The following is a 25,747-nucleotide window of genomic DNA, read 5'->3' as shown; positions in this document are numbered from 1 at the left end:
TAGATTCAGTGCGTCATGTCGAGTCGATTGATATCCAATTTTCCCGTGTCGGCCATTTTAGGCGTCGGCCATTTTGAATTATGTTTCAAAATGCTGTATTTTTTGAACGCATCATCGTATCGTTTCGCAAATAATTACAAAAATATTTGGCTCCATGCCCTGAAGATACTCAAAAAGTTTGGTGGCAGCGCCACCTTGTGGCCAATAGTTATAATGAAATATCCCATAAATGCTAATAACTTTTGAATAAATTAGACTATTAAAATTAAAATGGCCTCCCTATATTCTGTGGGTAAAGCCGAGAGCATTGATACCAATTATGCGAATATTGGCCATACTTCCTGTCCGCCATTTTGATTAATGTTGAAAACCTATTTTTTCGAACTCCTCCTAGACCGTTAGTCCGATTTTCACCAAATTTGACGTGTATCATCTTCAGACCATGCTGGCAAAAAGTTATGGATTTCGTGTCGATATATGAAACGGTTCTCATTAAGTGCATCAACGAATTTGTTGGAAGGGTGCCAAAATGCATTTGAGGCTGTATCTCTGCAACGCTTTGACATATTTACACCAAACTTTGTACGTGTCATCGCTACCTCACACTGACCATGCCACATAAATTTGGTAACAGCGCCACCTATTGCTCAAGAGTAATAAACCATTCATTACCCATGAATAATTACACTTATAAAAATGCTAATAACTTTTTAATGCATTAGCCTATTGCAACGAAACTGGTCTCAAAATATTCCCTGGTTTATTCCGAAAACATAGATACCAAATATGCCAGATTAAGCTGAACTTCCGGTCCGCCATTTTGATTTATGTTGAAAACCTACTTTTTGAACTCCTCATCAGCCGTTAGTCCAATTTTCACCAAAATTTAATCAGATGATCTTCAGACTGTGCTGACAAAAAGTTATGAATTTTGTGTCGATAGACAAAACCGTTTTTGCATACCACAGCGACCAACTTGAGGCACAATGACAAAATGACACTTGAGGCTGTATCTCTGCAATGCTTTGGCATATTGACACCAAACTTTGTTTGTGTCATTGAAAAGTCACACAGAGTACACCAAATTGACTTGATAACAGCACCACCTATTGGTCAATTTTGATAAGCCAGTAAATCATGCTACTAGAGGTTGTATTTATGATTTTTTTAGCCATTTCAATTACAATAATCCTAAAATTGCTGTTATTGCTCATTAATGCATTTGGTGTGATGCTCCATGCCATGCTTAGCTCCTACATTTGCCGTTGGAGTGCTTGGCCCCGTAATTGCTGCTTGCAGCTATATTTATTATTATTATTCTTCCTCTTCTTCCACCCCAAGTCTATGGTAGCCCATAGAACCGATTGCGGGAAAGTTGTATAATTTGGCACACTAATAGAGGACTGTCTGAACATTAACCGTAGCAAATTTGAAGTCTCTAACTCAAACTCTCTAGCGCCACCAATTGTCTAAACTTTCAAAAACTTGATGCTAATAACTCTTGAACCGTAAGCCACAAAATGAAAATTCTTTTTTCCTGTGATTCCTTGGCTCATGCCGAGTCGAATGGACACCGAAATTCAAAAATCGCAAGGCTTAGTTTTTTCGCTATCGTCAATTGTTCGTAAAACATACTTTTCCGAACTCGTCCTAGGCCGTTGCACCGATTGTCACGAAAATTGAATCAGATAATCTTCAGACCATGCTGGCAAAAGTTATGGAATTCAAGTTCATTTCTCAAACCGTTTCCGAATAGCTCATGAACGAATTCTTCGAAAAGCACGCAAACGTGAACGTGAGGCTATATCTCCGCAACGGTTTGGCCTATTGAGACCAATCTTGGTGGGTCTTATAACAACCATTCCCTGGGACTACCTGCAGTGTTTCGGCGCTGTGCCCCCTAGTGGTCAGGAGATATGAAAAATGCATGTTTTTGCTCATAACTTCTGAACGGTTTTGCCAAAAATCACAAAAGTGGTGTCTTTAGATTCAGTGCATCATTCCGAGTCGAATGATACCGAATTTTCCCAATTCGGCCATTTTGGGCGTCGGCCATTTTGGATTTAGTTGTAAATTGCTGTATCTTAAGAATGAAGTTCCGTATCGTTTCGCAAATAATTACAAAAATGTCCGGCTCCATGCCCTGAATGTACACAAAAAAATTGGGGGCAGCGCCACCTTGTGGTCAATAGTTATAACGATTTTTTCGAAAAATGCTAATAACTTTTGCATACATTAGCCTATTGTAACAAAGCTGATGTTGATAGATTCCTTGGGTCATGCCGAGAACACCGATACCCCATTTGTCAATTTTGGCAAAATTTCCTGTCCGCCATTTTGATTCATGTTGAAAACCTACTTTTTCGAACTCCTCCTAGACCGTTGCTCAGATTTTCACCAAATTTGATTTGGATCATCTTCAGACCATGCTGGCAAAAAGTTATGGAATTTGTGTCGATACACGTAACCGTTTTCAATTAGCGTACCAACGAATTTGCTGGAAAGATGCGAAACTGCATCTGAGGCTGTATCTCTGCAAAGGTTGGAGATATTTACACAAAACTTAATATGTGACATTGTCACATCACATTGACCACGCCACATCATTTTGGTCACAGCGCCACCTATTGGTCAAGAGTAATAAACCAATCAATAACCGCTAATTATTACATTTCCAATAATGCTAATAACTTTTGATTGCATTAGCCTATTATCATGAAACATGTCTCAAAATGTTCCTTGGGACATGCCGACAACATGCATACCAATTATGTCATATTAAGCAAAACTTCCTGTCCGCCATTTTGATTCATGTTGAAAACCTTTTTTTTTAAACTCATCCTCAACCGTTTGTCCGATTTTCACCAAAATTGAATCAGATCATCTTCAGACCTTGCTGACAAAAAGTTATGGATTTCGTGTCAATAGACGAAACCGTTTTTGTACAGCGCTGCTTCAGATGTCAGGCATCTTCACAAAATGAGTCTGAGGCTATATCTCTGCAAAGCCCATTAGTGGTCTTCCAGTGACATCTAGTGGTCGTAAATGCAATTTATCATACAACACTGTCTCTTTAACCTTTATAACTGTTATATGTTGTCTTAATTTCATTCCAAAGAAGCATACGCAATTTATGTATAATTTCACAGTCTAGATAATAGTACTGCACTGATTTTAAATAACCTAGATATGGCTGACAGTAAAAGAATAGAACAGAATTACAGACACACACAAACATGAAATGTTTAAACTACTATATTAATACTCAATAAGCATGCTTAAACCCACACACAGATGCACACATTTTGTTATATATATAGATAATTAAAATAAATGATGGGTGATAAAACCTATTGCAAGTCTTCTGTTTTTATGGGCTTCTATGTCATTTTTCAGGTTTCATTGAAATCATAATCTGGCATAATTATAAACATTAGATATATCTGTATGAATAAATTGGTAAAGTTTGACTCAATGTGATCTGAAATGCTTGAACAGTAATATTAAATAATAGTAATATACATTTTTTCTAGATGAATCCCTCAACAAGCCCATAAACTGTAATGTTTTAGTCTTTAGTGAGCTCATTAGTGGTCTTCCGGTGACATCTAGTGGTTATAATTGCAATTTTTTATTCAACACTGGGATTTGAAGCTTTATGAATATTACATTGTTCTTTTTTACCTAATCTCTGTTAAATTTTGCATGATTGTTTAGAGAAAATACAGATCTAATGCATGTGTGATTATATTACCCCTTTTTTTTTTGCAGTTTAATGCCATTCACAACAGAAATCTTTTGTTTTTTAGGCCTGTTTAAATGTTATCTAACCAAAGGACAAAATACAACATATTTTATTAAAGTTATTGATCTAGAGAGTCCTGAGAATATTACTGCAGTGGTTTGATCAAGACTGAACAAAAAACCAGGTGACCCAAAACATTCAAATTCGTGGACCAATTTTATGAAAAAGGCTATAAATCGGGAACAAAATGAGATATCTTCACCAAACTCAGAACTCATATGCATGAACAAAAACTTTAGTCAAATTATTTTTTTTTTCCATATCTGCCAATTGGTGGCGCTACAGGATGAAAAAAAACTAAAATGGCTATAACTAAGCAACCGCTGATCCAATCAACTTGAAAATTGGTATGGCCCAATGTGGCACAAGTGCTCTATGAGGAATTTCACTTATCTTAAAAAACATGGCCGCCGTTGGCCAAACAACTTTAATTACCTATTTGACAAGGTTAATGGAAGTCGATCGGAACGAAACTCGGTGGGCATGTTCGACTCATTGCCCTAAAGGTCTGTAAGTATTTTGAAAGAAATTGCCCACAACATTGTCACCTCCCACAGAACACAACAAAGCGATTTGATTACAGCGCCACCTATTTTCCAAAAATGATAATGCATCATTTTACTGGAGTTTTACTGGCTGTTTCAATTACACTCTTCCAATAATTGCTTTTCTTACTCGTTGCATTTGGTCTGATGCTCCATGCCATGCTTAGCTCCTCGCTGTGGAACTTTTATTAACGATTTTCAGCCATTTCAATTACAATCATGCAATTATTAATTTCATTATTCATCGTTGCATTTGGTCTGATGCTACATATGCTTAGCTCCTGATGTTGCCGCTGGAATGCTTGGCCCCGTGATTGCTGCTTGCAGCTATATTTAGGGGCCAAGCACCGAAGGTGCGAAGGCACCTATTGTGTTTGTTGGCGTTATTAGGGGCCAAGCACCGAAGGTGCGAAGGCACCTATTGTGTTTGTTGGCGTTATTATTATTATTCTTCCTCTTCTTCTTCCACCCCAAGTCTATGGTAGCCCATAGAACCGATTGCGGGAAAGTTGTATAATTTGGCACACTAATAGAGGACTGTCTGAACATTAACCGTAGCAAATTTGAAGTCTCTAACTCAAACTCTCTAGCGCCACCAATTGTCTAAACTTTCAAAAACTTGATGCTAATAACTCTTGAACCGTAAGCCACAAAATGAAAATTCTTTTTTCCTCTGATTCCTTGGCTCATGCCGAGTCGAATGGACACCGAAATTCAAAAATCGCAAGGCTTAGTTTTTTCGCTATCGTCAATTGTTCGTTAAACCTACTTTTTCGAACTCGTCCTAGGCCGTTGCACCGATTGTCACGAAAATTGAATCAGATAATCTTCAGACCATGCTGGCAAAAAGTTATGGAATTCAAGTTGATTTCTCAAACCGTTTCCGAATAGCTCATGAACGAATTCTTCGAAAAGCACGCAAACGTGAACGTGAGGCTATATTTCCGCAACGGTTTGGCCTATTGAGACCAATCTTGGTGGGTCTTATAACATCCATTCCCTGGGACTACCTGCAGTGTTTCGGCGCTGTGCCCCCTAGTGGTCAGGAGATATGAAAAATGCATGTTTTTGCTCATAACTTCTGAACGGTTTTGCCAAAAATCACAAAAGTGGTGTCTTTAGATTCAGTGCATCATTCCGAGTCGAATGATACCGAATTTTCCCAATTCGGCCATTTTGGGCGTCGGCCATTTTGGATTTAGTTGTAAATTGCTGTATCTTAAGAATGAAGTTCCGTATCGTTTCGCAAATAATTACAAAAATGTCCGGCTCCATGCCCTGAATGTACACAAAAAAATTGGGGGCAGCGCCACCTTGTGGTCAATAGTTATAACGATTTTTTCGAAAAATGCTAATAACTTTTGCATACATTAGCCTATTGTAACAAAGCTGATGTTGATAGATTTCTTGGGTCATGCCGAGAACACCGATACCCCATTTGTCAATTTTGGCAAAATTTCCTGTCCGCCATTTTGATTCATGTTGAAAACCTACTTTTTCGAACTCCTCCTAGACCGTTGCTCAGATTTTCACCAAATTTGATTTGGATCATCTTCAGACCATGCTGGCAAAAAGTTATGGAATTTGTGTCGATACACGTAACCGTTTTCAATTAGCGTACCAACGAATTTGCTGGAAACATGCCAAACTGCATCTGAGGCTGTATCTCTGCAAAGGTTGGAGATATTTACACAAAACTTAATATGTGACATTGTCACATCACATTGACCACGCCACATCATTTTGGTCACAGCGCCACCTATTGGTCAAGAGTAATAAACCAATCAATAACCGCTAATTATTACATTTCCAATAATGCTAATAACTTTTGATTGCATTAGCCTATTATCATGAAACATGTCTCAAAATGTTCCTTGGGACATGCCGACAACATACATACCAATTATGTCATATTAAGCAAAACTTCCTGTCCGCCATTTTGATTCATGTTGAAAACCTTTTTTTTTAAACTCATCCTCAACCGTTTGTCTGATTTTCACCAAAATTGAATCAGATCATCTTCAGACCGTGCTGACAGAAAGTTATGGATTTCGTGTCAATAGACGAAACCGTTTTTGTACAGCGCTGCTTCAGATGTCAGGCATCTTCACAAAATGAGTCTGAGGCTATATCTCTGCAAAGCCCATTAGTGGTCTTCCATTGACATCTAGTGGTCGTAAATGCAATTTATCATACAACACTGTCTCTTTAACCTTTATAACTGTTATATGTTGTCTTAATTACATTCCAAAGAAGCATACGCAATTTATGTATAATTTCACAGTCTAGATAATAGTACTGCACTGATTTTAAATAACCTAGATATGGCTGACAGTAAAAGAATAGAACAGAATTACAGACACACACAAACATGAAATGTTTAAACTACTATATTAATACTCAATAAGCATGCTTAAACCCACACACAGATGCACACATTTTGTTATATATATAGATAATTAAAATAAATGATGGGTGATAAAACCTATTGCAAGTCTTCTGTTTTATGGGCTTCTATGTCATTTTTCAGGTTTCATTGCAATCATAATCTGGCATAATTATAAACATTAGATATATCTGTATGAATAAATTGGTAAACTTTGACTCAATGTGATCTGAAATGCTTGAACAGTAATATTAAATAATAGTAATATACATTTTTTCTAGATGAATCCCTCAACAAGCCCATAAACTGTAATGTTTTAGTCTTTAGTGAGCTCATTAGTGGTCTTCCGGTGACATCTAGTGGTTATAATTGCAATTTTTTATTCAACACTGGGTTTTAAAGCTTTATAAATATTACAGTGTTCTTTTTTACCTAATCTCTGTTAAATTTTGCATGATTGTTTAGAAAAAATACAGATCTAATGCATGTGTGATTATATTACCCCTTTTTTTTTGCACTTTAATGCCATTCACAACAGAAATCTTTAGTTTTTTAGGCCATTTTAACTGTTATAGCACCAGCTATTTTCTGATCTTAATGAAACTTTGCATGCTTGGTGGGTCATCTTTCACATGTTATAACCAAGTTTCATAAAGTTTTGAGTTTTTGTTTCAGTTTTATAGGCTTTAGGTTACATGTGGCCACGGCCCTTTCCTAAATGACCTCTTATAGCTAACCAAAGGACAAAATGCAACATATTTTTGAAAATTATTCATCTAGAGAGTCCAGAGAATATTATTGCAGTGGTTTGATCAAGACTGAACAAAAAACCAGGTGACCCAAAACATTCAAATTCGTGGACCAATTTTACGAAAAAGGCTATAACTCGGGAACAAAATGAGATTTCTTCACCAAACTCAGAACTCATATGCATGAACAAAAACTTTAGTCAAATTATTTTTTTTTTCCATATCTGCCACTTGGTGGCGCTACAGGATGAAAAAAAATCAAATGGCTATAACTAAGCAACCGTTGATCCAATCAACTTGAAAATTGATATGGCCCAATGTGGCACAAGTGCTCTATGAGGAATTTCACTTATCTTAAAAAACATGGCCGCCATTGGCCAAACAACTTTAAGCACCTATTTGACAAGGTTAATGGAAGTCGATCGGAACGAAACTCGGTGGGCATGTTCGACTCATTGCCCTAAAGGTCTGTAAGTACTTTGAAAGAAATTGCCCACAACATTGTCACCTCCCACAGAACACAACAAAGCGATTTGATTACAGCGCCACCTATTTTCCAAAAATGATAATGCATCATTTTACTGGCTGTTTCAATTACACTCTTCCAATAATTGCTTTTCTTACTCGTTGCATTTGGTCTGATGCTCCATGCCATGCTTAGCTCCTCGCTGTGGAACTTTTATTAACGATTTTCAGCCATTTCAATTACAATCATGCAATTATTAATTTCATTATTCATTGTTGCATTTGGTCTGATGCTACATATGCTTAGCTCCTGATGTTGCCGCTGGAATGCTTGGCCCCGTGATTGCTGCTTGCAGCTATATTTATTAGGGGCCAAGCACCGAAGGTGCGAAGGCACCTATTGTGTTCGTTGGCGTTATTATTATTAGGGGCCAAGCACCGAAGGTGCGTAGGACCCTCTTGTTTTTGTTGGCGTTCTTATTATTATTATTATTATTATTATTATTCTTCCGACTGGGCGTCTATGGCAGCCCATAGAACCGAATGCGGGAAAGTTGTAATGGTTTGACATTCTGATAGAGGACAGTGCCAACATTAAGTACACCAATTTTGGTGTGTCTAAGTCAATCCCTCTAGCGCCACCAACTGTCCAAAATTTCACTTTAATTTTGTTAATAACTTTTTAACCCTAAGGCCAATCAACGAAATTCTTTTTTCCTCTGATTTCTGAGCTCATGCCGATTCGATTGCACCCTACGAAGTCATTTCCGTCATAGAAATATGACCGCCATTTTGAATTTCTTTAAAAACCTACTTTTTTGAACTCGTCCTAGACGGTTTGTCCGATTCACACGAAAATTAAACCATATCATCCTCAGGCAGTGCTGACCAAAAGTTATGCAAATCAAATTGATTCGTCAAACCGTTTTCGATAAACGCTCTAACAAATTTTATGTAGTGCTTACAAAAACAGTCGTAAGGCTGTATCTCGGCAACGACTTATCCTATTCAGACCAAACTTGGTACATGTCATAACAAGCATGACCTGAGGCAACATGCTGTGATTGGGCGCAGCGCCACCTACTGATCCGGAGATATGAAAAACTGCTATTTTTGCTTATAACTTCTGAACAGTTTGTCCAAAAATCATAACATTGGTCTTGTTAGATTCAGGGCAACATGCCGAGTCGACTGATATCCAATTTGACCATTTCGGCCATTTTGACTGTCGGCCATTTTGAATTTTGTGCTAAAATGCTGTATTTTCTGAACACATCAACGGATTGTTACGAAACATGGTATAGGGTCATCAGCACAATGTCCTGAAGGAGTATGAGAAGTTTCGAAACAGCGCCACCTAGTGGTGATCTTCTATTTTTAAATGCTTATAACTTTGGGTGTGGTCGACGTATTTTCACCAGACTCATCAAATTGGACTCCTGAAACCTTACCGAGTCCTATGATACCAAACATGCTAGGTTTTGCCTTACGGTTTGTGTAGCGTTGTGATTTAGCGCTTAAAAAACATTTGGCTATATCTTCGAAACCGCTTGTCTGATCGAGACGAAACCACCGTCAGAAGTTCGGAAACATAGGTCGATAGCTAAACACCAATGCCCAAATGCAAAAATATTGATAGTAAGGGGTAGTAATATTCAATCAAAGTCAAGAGTCAGTCAATTTTTACGTGTTTTTTCATGTAAATGTCTATAACTCTGAAGTGAATTGAGATATTTTCACCAAAATTGACACGCATATGTATGGGCTCACTCTGATGACACATAAAAGAAATGGTGGGACTGAGCCTCTTGGTGGCGCTATAATAGAACAAAACATGAAATTCCCATTGACTTCAATACAGTTTTGTGAAATAAAAGGCTATACTAAACAAATGCATTGGTGTTATATTCCACAACTCAGAATGTGCCAACAACATCATCCCCTGAAGGTACTCAAAATATTTTGAAACAGAGCCACCTAGTGGTCAAAAGTTATAACTCAATTTACATAAAGGCTAATAACTTTTGAAAAGATCTGGCTATTGACATGACGCTGATCTTAATAGATTCCTTGGGTCAAGCCGAGAACATAGATATCAAGTTTTCCTTATTTGGCTGAACTTCCTGTCCGCCACTTTGATTAATGTTGAAAACCTACTTTTTCGAACTCCTCCTAGACCGTTAATCAGATTTTCACCAAATTGGACATGGATCATCTTCAGACCATGCTGGCAAAATGTTATGGATTTCATGTCGATATACGAAACGGTTCTCATTTAGCGCATCAACGAATTTGCTGGAATGATGCCATCATTCATTTGAGGCTGTATCTCTGCAAAGCTTTGACATATTTGCACCAAACTTTGTATGTGTCATCGTCACCTCACACTGACCATTCCAAACTAATTTGGTAACAGCGCCACCTATTGGTTACATGTGATAAGCCAATAAATCCTATTACTAGTTGTTGTGTTCATTGTTTTTAAGCCATTTTGCCTAAAATAATCTTAAAACTGTCTTAATTACTCATTCCTGCCATTCGTCTGAAGCTTACTTCTGTAGTGCTTGGCCCCGTTATTGCTGCTTGCAGCTATATTTATTATTATTCTTCTTCTTCCACCCCAAGTCTATGGTAGCCCATAGAACCGATTGCGGGAAAGTTGTATAATTTGGCACACTAATAGAGGACTGTCTGAACATTAACCGTAGCAAATTTGAAGTCTCTAACTCAAACTCTCTAGCGCCACCAATTGTCTAAACTTTCAAAAACTTGATGCTAATAACTCTTGAACCGTAAGCCACAAAATGAAAATTCTTTTTTCCTGTGATTCCTTGGCTCATGCCGAGTCGAATGGACACCGAAATTCAAAAATCGCAAGGCTTAGTTTTTTCGCTATCGTCAATTGTTCGTAAAACCTTCTTTTTCTAACTTGTCCTAGGCCGTTGCACCGATTGTCACGAAAATTGAATCAGATAATCTTCAGACCATGCTGGCAAAAAGTTATGGAATTCAAGTTGATTTCTCAAACCGTTTCCGAATAGCTCATGAACGAATTCTTCGAAAAGCACGCAAACGTGAACGTGAGGCTATATCTCCGCAACGGTTTGGCCTATTGAGACCAATCTTGGTGGGTCTTATAACAACCATTCCCTGGGACTACCTGCAGTGTTTCGGCGCTGTGCCCCCTAGTGGTCAGGAGATATGAAAAATGCATGTTTTTGCTCATAACTTCTGAACGGTTTTGCCAAAAATCACAAAAGTGGTGTCTTTAGATTCAGTGCATCATTCCGAGTCGAATGATACCGAATTTTCCCAATTCGGCCATTTTGGGCGTCGGCCATTTTGGATTTAGTTGTAAATTGCTGTATCTTAAGAATGAAGTTCCGTATCGTTTCGCAAATAATTACAAAAATGTCCGGCTCCATGCCCTGAATGTACACAAAAAAATTGGGGGCAGCGCCACCTTGTGGTCAATAGTTATAACGATTTTTTCGAAAAATGCTAATAACTTTTGCATACATTAGCCTATTGTAACAAAGCTGTTGTTGATAGATTCCTTGGGTCATGCCGAGAACACCGATACCCCATTTGTCAATTTTGGCAAAATTTCCTGTCCGCCATTTTGATTCATGTTGAAAACCTACTTTTTCTAACTCCTCCTAGACCGTTGCTCAGATTTTCACCAAATTTGATTTGGATCATCTTCAGACCATGCTGGCAAAAAGTTATGGAATTTGTGTCGATACACGTAACCGTTTTCAATTAGCGTACCAACAAATTTGCTGGAAAGATGCCAAACTGCATCTGAGGCTGTATCTCTGCAAAGGTTGGAAATATTTACACAAAACTTAATATGTGACATTGTCACATCACATTGACCACGCCACATCATTTTGGTCACAGCGCCACCTATTGGTCAAGAGTAATAAACCAATCAATAACCGCTAATTATTACATTTCCAATAATGCTAATAACTTTTGATTGCATTAGCCTATTATCATGAAACATGTCTCAAAATGTTCCTTGGGACATGCCGACAACATACATACCAATTATGTCATATTAAGCAAAACTTCCTGTCCGCCATTTTGATTCATGTTGAAAACCTTTTTTTTTAAACTCATCCTCAACCGTTTGTCTGATTTTCACCAAAATTGAATCAGATCATCTTCAGACCGTGCTGACAAAAAGTTATGGATTTCGTGTCAATAGACGAAACCATTTTTGTACAGCGCTGCTTCAGATGTCAGGCATCTTCACAAAATGAGTCTGAGGCTATATCTCTGCAAAGCTTTGTTGTAATTAAGCCAAACTTGTGTGTGCCATTGTCTAACATGGAGAATAGGCTCACAGACACTCACACACAGAAATGAAATGGTTCAACTATTATATGAATAATCAATAAGCATGATTACACACACACACACACACACACACACACACACACACAGAGAGAAGTACATGCCCACACATTTTGTTGTATGTAGATATTTGAAATAAATTATAGGTGACACACAACTCACAGAAAGACTTATTTTCTTACATTTCTTTGTCAGGTTTCATTACATTAATATTCTGACATAATAGTAAACATTTGATATACATGTATGAATAAATTGTTGAACTTTCACTCAATGTGATCTTAAATGCTTGAACAGTAATATTAAATAATAGTAATATATATTTTTCTAGATGAATCAATCATCGAGACAATGAACTGTAATGTTTTAGTCTTTAGTGAGCCCATTAGTGGTCTTCCAGTGACATCTAGTGGTCGTAAATGCAATTTATCATACAACACTGTCTCTTTAACCTTTATAACTGTTATATGTTGTCTTAATTTCATTCCAAAGAAGCATACGCAATTTATGTATAATTTCACAGTCTAGATAATAGTACTGCACTGATTTTAAATAACCTAGATATGGCTGACAGTAAAAGAATAGAACAGAATTACAGACACACACAAACATGAAATGTTTAAACTACTATATTAATACTCAATAAGCATGCTTAAACCCACACACAGATGCACACATTTTGTTATATATATAGATAATTAAAATAAATGATGGGTGATAAAACCTATTGCAAGTCTTATGTTTTTATGGGCTTCTATGTCATTTTTCAGGTTTCATTGCAATCATAATCTGGCATAATTATAAACATTAGATATATCTGTATGAATAAATTGGTAAACTTTGACTCAATGTGATCTGAAATGCTTGAACAGTAATATTAAATAATAGTAATATACATTTTTTCTAAATGAATCCCTCAACAAGCCCATAAACTGTAATGTTTTAGTCTTTAGTGAGCTCATTAGTGGTCTTCCGGTGACATCTAGTGGTTATAATTGCAGTTTTTTATTCAACACTGGGTTTTGAAGCTTTATAAATATTACAGTGTTCTTTTTTACCTAATCTCTGTTAAATTTTGCATGAATGTTTAGAAAAAATACAGATCTAATGCATGTGTGATTATATGACCCCTTTTTTTTTGCAGTTTAATGCCATTCACAACAGAAATCTTTTGTTTTTTAGGCCATTTTAACTGTTATAGCACCAGCTATTTTCTGATCTTAATGAAACTTTGCATGCTTGGTGGGTCATCTTTCACATGTTATAACCAAGTTTCATAAAGTTTTGAGTTTTTGTTTCAGTTTTATAGGCTTTAGGTTACATGTGGCCAAGGCCCTTTCCTAAATGACCTCTTATAGCTAACCAAAGGACAAAATGCAACATATTTTTGAAAATTATTGATCTAGAGAGTCCAGATAATATTATTGCAGTGGTTTGATCAAGAATGAACAAAAAACCAGGTGACCCAAAACATTCAAATTCGTGGACCAATTTTACGAAAAAGGCTATAACTCGGGAACAAAATGAGATATCTTCACCAAACTCAGAACTCATATGCATGAACAAGTCACTTTATTATTTAAAGTGACTTTTAGTCAATAATTGAACTTTAGTCAAATTATTATTTTTTCCATATCTGCCACTTGGTGGCACTACAGGATGAAAAAAAATCAAATGGCTATAACTAAGCAACCGTTGATCCAATCAACTTGAAAATTGATATGGCCCAATGTGGCACAAGTGCTCTATGAGGAATTTCACTTATCTTAAAAAACATGGCCGCCATTGGCCAAACAACTTTAAGCATCTATTTGACAAGGTTAATGGAAGTCGATCGGAACGAAACTCGGTGGGCATGTTCGACTCATTGCCCTAAAGGTCTGTAAGTATTTTGAAAGAAATTGCCCACAACATTGTCACCTCCCACAGAACACAACAAAGCGATTTGATTACAGCGCCACCTATTTTCCAAAAATGATAATGCATAATTTTACTGGAGTTTTACTGGCTGTTTCAATTACACTCTTCCAATAATTGCTTTTCTTACTCGTTGCATTTGGTCTGATGCTCCATGCCATGCTTAGCTCCTCGCTGTGGAACTTTTATTAACGATTTCAGCCATTTCAATTACAATCATGCAATTATTAATTTCATTATTCATTGTTGCATTTGGTCTGATGCTACATATGCTTAGCTCCTGATGTTGCCGCTGGAATGCTTGGCCCCGTGATTGCTGCTTGCAGCTATATTTATTCTTCTTCTTCTTCCACCCCAAGTCTATGGTAGCCCATAGAACCGATTGCGGGAAAGTTGTATAATTTGGCACACTAATAGAGGACTGTCTGAACATTAACCGTAGCAAATTTGAAGTCTCTAACTCAAACTCTCTAGCGCCACCAATTGTCTAAACTTTCAAAAACTTGATGCTAATAACTCTTGAACCGTAAGCCACAAAATGAAAATTCTTTTTTCCTGTGATTCCTTGGCTCATGCCGAGTCGAATGGACACCGAAATTCAAAAATCGCAAGGCTTAGTTTTTTCGCTATCGTCAATTGTTCGTAAAACATACTTTTTCCAACTCAACCTAGGCCGTTGCACCGATTGTCACGAAAATTGAATCAGATAATCTTCAGACCATGCTGACAAAAAGTTATGGAAATCAAGTTGATTTCTCAAACCGTTTCCGAATAGCTCATGAACGAATTCTTCGAAAAGCACGCAAACGTGAACGTGAGGCTATATCTCCGCAACGGTTTGGCCTATTGAGACCAATCTTGGTGGGTCTCATAACAACCATTCCCTGGGACTACCTGCAGTGTTTCGGTGCTGTGCCCCCTAGTGGTCAGGAGATATGAAAAATGCATGTTTTTGCTCATAACTTCTGAACGGTTTTGCCAAAAATCACAAAAGTGGTGTCTTTAGATTCAGTGCATCATTCCGAGTCGAATGATACCGAATTTTCCCAATTCGGCCATTTTGGGCGTCGGCCATTTTGGATTTAGTTGTAAATTGCTGTATCTTAAGAATGAAGTTCCGTATCGTTTCGCAAATAATTACAAAAATGTCCGGCTCCATGCCCTGAATGTACACAAAAAAATTGGGGGCAGCGCCACCTTGTGGTCAATAGTTATAACGATTTTTTCGAAAAATGCTAATAACTTTTGCATACATTAGCCTATTGTAACAAAGCTGATGTTGATAGATTCCTTGGGTCATGCCGAGAACACCGATACCCCATTTGTCAATTTTGGCAAAATTTCCTGTCCGCCATTTTGATTCATGTTGAAAACCTACTTTTTCGAACTCCTCCTAGACCGTTGCTCAGATTTTCACCAAATTTGATTTGGATCATCTTCAGACCATGCTGGCAAAAAGTTATGGAATTTGTGTCGATACACATAACCGTTTTCAATTAGCGTACCAACGAATTTGCTGGAAAGATGCCAAACTGCATCTGAGGCTGTATCTCTGCAAAGGTTGGAGATATTTACACAAAACTTAATATGTGACATTGTCACATCACATTGACCACGCCACATCATTTTGGTCACAGCGCCACCTATTGGTCAAGAGTAATAAACCAATCAATAACCGCTAATTATTACATTTACAATAATGCTAATAACTTTTGATTGCATTAGCCTATTATCATGAAACATGTCTCAAAATGTTCCTTGGGACATGCCGACAACATACATACCAATTATGTCATATTAAGCAAAACTTCCTGTCCGCCATTTTGATTCATGTTGAAAACCTTTTTTTTTAAACTCATCCTCAACCGTTTGTTTGATTTTCACCAAAATTGAATCAGATCATCTTCAGACCGTGGTGACAAAAAGTTATGGATTTCGTGTCAATAGACGAAACCGTTTTTGTACAGCGCTGCTTCAGATGTCAGGCATCTTCACAAAATGAGTCTGAGGCTATATCTCTGCAAAGCCCATTAGTGGTCTTCCAGTGACATCTAGTGGTCGTAAATGCAATTTATCATACAACACTGTCTCTTTAACCTTTATAACTTTTATATGTTGTCTTAATTTCATTCCAAAGAAGCATACGCAATTTATGTATAATTTCACAGTCTAGATAATAGTACTGCACTGATTTTAAATAACCTAGATATGGCTGACAGTAAAAGAATAGAACAGAATTACAGACACACACAAACATGAAATGTTTAAACTAGTATATTAATACTCAATAAGCATGCTTAAACCCACACACAGATGCATACATTTTGTTATATATATAGATAATTAAAATAAATGATGGGTGATAAAACCTATTGCAAGTCTTCTGTTTTTATGGGCTTCTATGTCTTTTTCCAGGTTTCATTGCAATCATAATCTGGCATAATTATAAACATTAGATATATCTGTATGAATAAATTGGTAAACTTTGACTCAATGTGATCTGAAATGCTTGAACAGTAATATTAAATAATAGTAATATACATTTTTTCTAGATGAATCCCTCAACAAGCCCATAAACTGTAATGTTTTAGTCTTTAGTGAGCTCATTAGTGGTCTTCCGGTGACATCTAGTGGTTATAATTGCAATTTTTTATTCAACACTGGGTTTTGAAGCTTTATAAATATTACAGTGTTCTTTTTTACCTAATCTCTGTTAAATTTTGCATGATTGTTTAGAAAAAATACAGATCTAATGCATGTGTGATTATATTACCCCCTTTTTTTTTTTTTTGCAGTTTAATGCCATTCACAACAGAAATCTTTTGTTTTTTAGGCCATTTTAACTGTTATAGCACCAGCTATTTTCTGATCTTAATGAAACTTTGCATGCTTGGTGGGTCATCTTTCACATGTTATAACCAAGTTTCATAAAGTTTTGAGTTTTTGTTTCAGTTTTATAGGCTTTAGGTTACATGTGGCCACGGCCCTTTCCTAAATGACCTCTAATAGCTAACCAAAGGACAAAATGCAACATATTTTTGAAAATTATTGATCTAGAGAGTCCAGAGAATATTATTGCAGTGGTTTGATCAAGACTGAACAAAAAACCAGGTGACCCAAAACATTCAAATTCGTGGACCAATTTTACGAAAAAGGCTATAACTCGGGAACAAAATGAGATATCTTCACCAAACTCAGAACTCATATGCATGAACAAAAACTTTAGTCAAATTATTATTTTTTTTCCATATCTGCCACTTGGTGGCGCTACAGGATGAAAAAAAATCAAATGGCTATAACTAAGCAACCGTTGATCCAATCAACTTGAAAATTGATATGGCCCAATGTGGCACAAGTGCTCTATGAGGAATTTCACTTATTTTAAAAAACATGGCCGCCATTGGCCAAACAACTTTAAGCACCTATTTGACAAGGTTAATGGAAGTCGATCGGAACGAAACTCGGTGGGCATGTTCGACTCATTGCCCTAAAGGTCTGTAAGTATTTTGAAAGAAATTGCCCACAACATTGTCACCTCCCACAGAACACAACAAAGCGATTTGATTACAGCGCCACCTATTTTCCAAAAATGATAATGCATCATTTTACTGGAGTTTTACTGGCTGTTTCAATTACACTCTTCCAATAATTGCTTTTCTTACTCGTTGCATTTGGTCTGATGCTCCATGCCATGCTTAGCTCCTCGCTGTGGAACTTTTATTAACGATTTTCAGCCATTTCAATTACAATCATGCAATTATTAATTTCATTATTCATTGTTGCATTTGGTCTGCTTAGCTCCTGATGTTGCCGCTGGAATGCTTGGCCCCGTGATTGCTGCTTGCAGCTATATTTATTATTAGGGGCCAAGCACCGAAGGTGCGTAGGCACCTATTGTTTTCGTTGGCGTTATTAGGGGCCAAGCACCGAAGGTGCGTAGGCACCTATTGTTTTCGTTGGCGTTATTATTAGGGGCCAAGCACCGAAGGTGCGAAGGCACCTATTGTGTTTGTTGGCGTTATTATTATTATTCTTCTTCTTCCACCCCAAGTCTATGGTAGCCCATAGAACCGATTGCGGGAAAGTTGTATAATTTGGCACACTAATAGAGGACTGTCTGAACATTAACCGTAGCAAATTTTAAGTCTCTAACTCAAACTCTCTAGCGCCACCAATTGTCTAAACTTTCAAAAACTTGATGCTAATAACTCTTGAATCGTAAGCCACAAAATGAAAATTCTTTTTTCCTGTGATTCCTTGGCTCATGCCGAGTCGAATGGACACCGAAATTCAAAAATCGCAAGGCTTAGTTTTTTCGCTATCGTCAATTGTTCGTAAAACCTACTTTTTCGAACTCGTCCTAGGCCGTTGCACCGATTGTCACGAAAATTGAATCAGATAATCTTCAGACCATGCTGGCAAAAAGTTATGGAATTCAAGTTGATTTCTCAAACCGTTTCCGAATAGCTCATGAACGAATTCTTCGAAAAGCACGCAAACGTGAACGTGAGGCTATATCTCCGCAACGGTTTGGCCTATTGAGACCAATCTTGGTGGGTCTTATAACAACCATTCCCTGGGACTACCTGCAGTGTTTCGGCGCTGTGCCCCCTAGTGGTCAGGAGATATGAAAAATGCATGTTTTTGCTCATAACTTCTGAACGGTTTTGCCAAAAATCACAAAAGTGGTGTCTTTAGATTCAGTGCATCATTCCGAGTCGAATGATACTGAATTTTCCCAATTCGGCCATTTTGGGCGTCGGCCATTTTGAATTTAGTTGTAAATTGCTGTATCTTAAGAATGAAGTTCCGTATCGTTTCGCAAATAATTACAAAAATGTCCGGCTCCATGCCCTGAATGTACACAAAAAAATTGGGGGCAGCGCCACCTTGTGGTCAATAGTTATAACGATTTTTTCGAAAAATGCTAATAACTTTTGCATACATTAGCCTATTGTAACAAAGCTGATGTTGATAGATTCCTTGGGTCATGCCGAGAACACTGATACCCCATTGGTCAATTTTGGCAAAATTTCCTGTCCGCCATTTTGATTCATGTTGAAAACCTACTTTTTCGAACTCCTCCTAGACCGTTGCTCAGATTTTCACCAAATTTGATTTGGATCATCTTCAGACCATGCTGGCAAAAAGTTATGGAATTTGTGTCGATACACGTAACCGTTTTCAATTAGCGTACCAACGAATTTGCTGGAAAGATGCCAAACTGCATCTGAGGCTGTATCTCTGCAAAGGTTGGAGATATTTACACAAAACTTAATATGTGACATTGTCACATCACATTGACCACGCCACATCATTTTGGTCACAGCGCCACCTATTGGTCAAGAGTAATAAACCAATCAATAACCGCTAATTATTACATTTCCAATAATGCTAATAACTTTTGATTGCATTAGCCTATTATCATGAAACATGTCTCAAAATGTTCCTTGGGACATGCCGACAACATGCATACCAATTATGTCATATTAAGCAAAACTTCCTGTCCGCCATTTTGATTCATGTTGAAAACCTTTTTTTTAAACTCATCCTCAACCGTTTGTCCGATTTTCACCAAAATTGAATCAGATCATCTTCAGACCGTGCTGACAAAAAGTTATGGATTTCGTGTCAATAGACGAAACCGTTTTTGTACAGCGCTGCTTCAGATGTCAGGCATCTTCACAAAATGAGTCTGAGGCTATATCTCTGCAAAGCCCATTAGTGGTCTTCCAGTGACATCTAGTGGTCGTAAATGCAATTTATCATACAAGACTGTCTCTTTAACCTTTATAACTGTTATATGTTGTCTTAATTTCATTCCAAAGAAGCATACGCAATTTATGTATAATTTCACAGTCTAGATAATAGTACTGCACTGATTTTAAATAACCTAGATATGGCTGACAGTAAAAGAATAGAACAGAATTACAGACACACACAAACATGAAATGTTTAAACTAGTATATTAATACTCAATAAGCATGCTTAAACCCACACACAGATGCACACATTTTGTTATATATATAGATAATTAAAATAAATGATGGGTGATAAAACCTATTGCAAGTCTTCTGTTTTTATGGGCTTCTATGTCATTTTTCAGGTTTCATTGCAATCATAATCTGGCATAATTATAAACATTAGATATATCTGTATGAATAAATTGGTAAACTTTGACTCAATGTGATCTGAAATGCTTGAACAGTAATATTAAATAATAGTAATATACATTTTTTCTAGATGAATCCCTCAACAAGCCCATAAACTGTAATGTTTTAGTCTTTAGTGAGCTCATTAGTGGTCTTCCGGTGACATCTAGTGGTTATAATTGCAATTTTTGATTCAACACTGGGTTTTGAAGCTTTATAAATATTACAGTGTTCTTTTTTACCTAATCTCTGTTAAATTTTGCATGATTGTTTAGAAAAAATACAGATCTAATGCATGTGTGATTATATTACCCCCTTTTTTTTTTGCAGTTTAATGCCATTCACAACAGAAATCTTTTGTTTTTTAGGCCTGTTTAAATGTTATCTAACCAAAGGACAAAATACAACATATTTTTTCAAAGTTATTGATCTAGAGAGTCCTGAGAATATTACTGCAGTGGTTTGATCAAGACTGAACAAAAAACCAGGTGACCCAAAACATTCAAATTCGCGGACCAATTTTATGAAAAAGGCTATAACTCGGGAACAAAATGAGATATCTTCACCAAACTCAGAACTCATATGCATGAACAAAAACTTTAGTCAAATTATTATTTTTTCCATATCTGCCACTTGGTGGCGCTACAGGATGAAAAAAAAACTAAAATGGCTATAACTAAGCAACCGCTGATCCAATCAACTTGAAAATTGGTATGGCCCAATGTGGCATAAGTGCTCTATGAGGAATTTCACTTATCTTAAAAAACATGGCCGCCATTGGCCAAACAACTTTAAGCACCTATTTGACAAGGTTAATGGAAGTCGATCGGAACGAAACTCGGTGGGCATGTTCGACTCATTGCCCTAAAGGTCTGTAAGTATTTTGAAAGAAATTGCCCACAACATTGTCACCTCCCACAGAACACAACAAAGCGATTTGATTACAGCGCCAACTATTTTCCAAAAATGATAATGCATCATTTTACTGGAGATTTACTGGCTGTTTCAATTACACTCTTCCAATAATTGCTTTTCTTACTCGTTGCATTTGGTCTGATGCTCCATGCCATGCTTAGCTCCTCGCTGTGGAACTTTTATTAACGATTTTCAGCCATTTCAATTACAATCATGCAATTATTAATTTCATTATTCATTGTTGCATTTGGTCTGATGCTACATATGCTTAGCTCCTGATGTTGCCGCTGGAATGCTTGGCCCCGTGATTGCTGCTTGCAGCTATATTTAGGGGCCAAGCACCGAAGGTGCGTAGGCACATATTGTTTCCGTTGGCGTTATTATTATTAGGGGCCAAGCACCGAAGGTGCGAAGGCACCTATTGTGTTCGTTGGCGTTATTAGGGGTTCAAGCACGCAGTGCTGAAACCCTATTGTATTTGTTAGGATTTTTATTATTATTATTAGGGGTTCAAGCACGCAGTGCTGAAACCCTATTGTAATTGTTAGGATTTTTATTATTATTATTATTATTCTTCTGCCCTAGAACTGAACGTGCAGCCCAAACCGTAAGGCCTAGAGACTTGAAACTTGGTCAGATGATAGAGCTCAATTTGGGGAGAACCTATCAAAGTCTCAGCCCAATTGGCCAATAGGGGGCGCTACAGTGATCGAAAATGCGTTTTTGCTAATAGCTCCTAAACCGCTTGTGATAGAGCCAAAAATTTTACATTTCTGGAATCCGTGGGTCATGCAAAATTAAAAACGGTCACTCTGAATTTGGGTCTAGGAGGCCTCGTTTTTTCGCAAACTTGACGTATGTCCAAAACCTACTTTTGCGAACTAGTCCTAGGTTTTTCGCCCAATCTGAACCAAACCACTGCAGAAATGTTCTCTGTCCAGTGAATATCAATAATTATCAAAAAAAAGTAGAAATTTCGACTCACTGTCGTAATGGGACGCCAAAATGTCCGAAAGTCGAGGACCAATTTTACGCAACAGGCTATAACTCATGAATGAAATGAGATATCTTAACCAAACTCGGTATATATATCTATGAGCTCAATCTTTGGTCAAATAAAAAAAATTGCACACCTCTGCCACTTGGGGGCGCTATAAAAAGAAAAAACACATAAATGGCTATAACTAGGCAACCGTTGACTCGATCGACTTGAAAATTGGTATGCAGTGTCTTGGTCTGAAGGGGCACAAGTACCTATGAGGACATTTGCATATCTCAAAAAACATGGCCGCCATTGGCCAAACAATTTTAAGCACCTATTTGAAAGGGTTAACGGATGTTGATCGGAACGAAACTCACTGGGTACGTTCAACTCATGAACCTTAAGGTCTGTAAGAATTTTGAAAGAAATCGGCCACTAGTTGGCGCTAACGAGTTTTATGGCTCTGTAATCACGTGGTGTTTCACATATCAACACAATATGCATATCATTTGATAGATCTCCTCATAATGCACAACTTTGCCTCAAGAACCATTGCTGTCAATCAAATCGTTCAATTGTTATTCACAAATATGTTAAAAACCTACTTTTGCGAACTAGTCCTAGGTTTTTTGTCCGATCGGAACCAAACCACTGCAGTAATATTCTGTGGACTCTCTAGATCAATAATTATTAAAAAAATGTTGAATTTTGTCCATTGGTTAGCTGTAACGGGGTAATTTAGAAAAAGGGGTGTGGCCAAACATACCCCAAAGCCTATAAAACCTAAACGAAAACTCAAAACTTTATGAAACTAAGTGAAATCATGTAACAGGTGACTCTTAACAAGCATGCAAAGTTTCATGGAGATCAGACCATAGGTGGCGCTATAACAGTAGAAAAGGTCTCAAAACACAAGATTTATATGGTAAATGGCCTCAAATTGTTTGAAAATGTTCATATATTCACTCAAAAACACTAAATCTTCATATCATATGATAGATCTCCTCATTCTGAACAACTTTGCCTCTGGGACCAATGTTGTCAATAAAGCTGTTAATTAAATATTCAAGATTATTTTAAAAAGTTACTTTGGCATACTTGTGATACGGTTTAAGCTGAAAATCAATAAAACCACTGAAGTACAATTCTCTAGACTCTGAAGGTCAATAATTATCAAAAACATGTTGAACAATTGCATTTGGGCAACTATAAACCAATAATTTTATAATATGTTATTTGCATAGTGTACACAAAGGCCTATTTATACAAACAGAAAGCCCACAAATTATCAAAACTGTGTAAAATAATGCATGATTTCATTCTTAACAAGCATGCAAAATTTAAGAGAGATTGGGCAAAAAAAAATTACAACACTATAACAGTTATGTTTTAAAACACAGTGTTGTTTGAGTAAATGCAATTTATAACCACTAGATGGCAGCGGAAGACCACTAATGGGCTCATTCAGATAGTTAAACAGTACTGTTTTTATGAATTCATGCCAAAACATTAATAAATTAACTGTTATAACATTTTAAATCTCATTGAATTGATGTTTTCCATTTTGTTTATACAGATGTATCAGTTTTTACAATTTTGCCACATTATGTTTACAGTTTAACCTGAAAATGACATCTAAACTCTGAAAAAGAGAAGACTTGCAATAATTTTATGTCACCTATCACTTATTTCAAATACCTATATCTGCAACAAAATGTTTGTGCATGTATATGTGTGTCTTTGTGCATATGCTTATTGAGTATACATATATTAGTCTAATCATTTACTTTCAGTGTGTGTGTCTGTCTGTTAACCTGTTCTCCATTTTGGATGTGTTTAAATGTCATCCAAACATCCAGGTTGGCTCTGACCACCTCAGAGGCCTTAAATGCTTGAACCCCGGTAAAATGCTGCTTGCAGCTTTAATTAGGGGTTCAAGCACGCAGTGCTGAAACCCTATTGTTTTTGTTAGGATTTTTATTATTATTATTATTATTATTATTATTATTATTCTCCACTCAAACTGATCGTGCAGCCTAAACCGTAAGGGCTAGAAAGCTGAAATTTGGTCAGATTGTAGTAGTCCGGCCTTCTTGTCAGATACTGAGTCTCGACCCAATCGGCCTAACGGGGGCGCTACAGCGCAAAAAACTAAAATTTTGGACATTTTTGGCCGTAAATCGTATACCGTTAGCCGTAGACTCAAAAACATGGCATTGTTGCAATCCTTGGGTTAGCCCGAACAAAAGTGCACGGCGCCTTTTTGGGGTCTACGACGCACCGTTTTCTCGCAAAATCGAGCTATATCCGAAACCTACTTTTGCGAACTAGTCCTAGGATTTTCAACCAATCAGAACCAAACCACTTCATAAATATTCCCTGGACACTCAATATCAATAATTATCAAAAAAAAGTTGAAATTTCAATTCTTACGCGAAACAGTACGCCAAAAAGCGTCTATGCTAACGTTAGCCAAATGCTATTTTGACTATAACTCTTGAACGGAATGAGATATCTTCACCAAACTCGGTACACATATGTATGAGCTCAATCTTTGGTCAAATCAAAAAAATTGCGCATCTCTGCCACTTGGGGGCGCTATAAGATAGAAAAAACACATAAATTGCTATAACTAGGCAACCGTTGGCTCGATCGACTTGAAAATCGGTATGCAGTGTCTTGGTCTGAAGAGGCACAAGTACCTATGAGGACATTTGCATATCTCAAAAAACATGTCCGCCATTGGCCAAACAAATTTAAGCACCTATTTGAAAGGGTTAACGGATGTTGATCGGAACGAAACTCGCTGGGTACGTTCGACTCATGAACCTTAAGGTCTGTAAGAATTTTGAAAGAAATCGGCCACTAGTTGGCGCTAACGAGTTTTATGGCTCTGTAATCACGTGGTGTTTCACATATCAACACAATATGCATATCATTTGATAGATCTCCTCGTAATGCACAACTTTGCCTCAAGAACCATTGCTGTCAATCAAATCGTTCAATTGTTATTCACAAATATGTTAAAAACCTACTTTTGCGAACTAGTCCTAGGTTTTTTGCCCGATCGGAACCAAACCACTGCAGTAATATTCTGTGGACTCTCTAGATCAATAATTATTAAAAAAATGTTGAATTTTGTCCTTTGGTTAGCTGTAAGGGGATAATTTAGGAAAAGGGGTGTGGCCAAACATACCCCAAAGCCTATAAAACCTAAAGGAAAACTCAAAACTTTATGAAACTCAGTGAAATCATGTAACAGGTGACTCTTAACAAGCATGCAAAGTTTCATGGAGATCAGACCATAGGCGGCGCTATAACAGTAGAAAAGGTCTCAAAACACAAGATTTATATGGTAAATGGCCCCAAATTGTTTGAAAATGCTCATATATTCACTCAAAAACACTAGATATTCATATCATATGATAGATCTCCTCATTCTGAACAACTTTGCCTCTGGGACCAATGT

General features: G+C 37.1%; 1 long non-coding RNA gene across 1 annotated transcript in view; it reads left to right on the top strand.

Moving 5' to 3' along the window:
• LOC127968958 (uncharacterized) overlaps positions 1–25,747 on the top strand; it is a 94,517-nt gene that overhangs the window by 4,498 nt on the left and 64,272 nt on the right. The gene's annotated exons all lie outside the window — the stretch shown is intronic.

The sequence above is a fragment of the Carassius gibelio genome, chromosome B12 (genome assembly GCF_023724105.1).
Source record: "Carassius gibelio isolate Cgi1373 ecotype wild population from Czech Republic chromosome B12, carGib1.2-hapl.c, whole genome shotgun sequence".
In the NCBI taxonomy this organism is placed as follows: domain Eukaryota; kingdom Metazoa; phylum Chordata; class Actinopteri; order Cypriniformes; family Cyprinidae; genus Carassius; species Carassius gibelio.
This window is presented reverse-complemented; position numbering and strand designations above follow the sequence as displayed.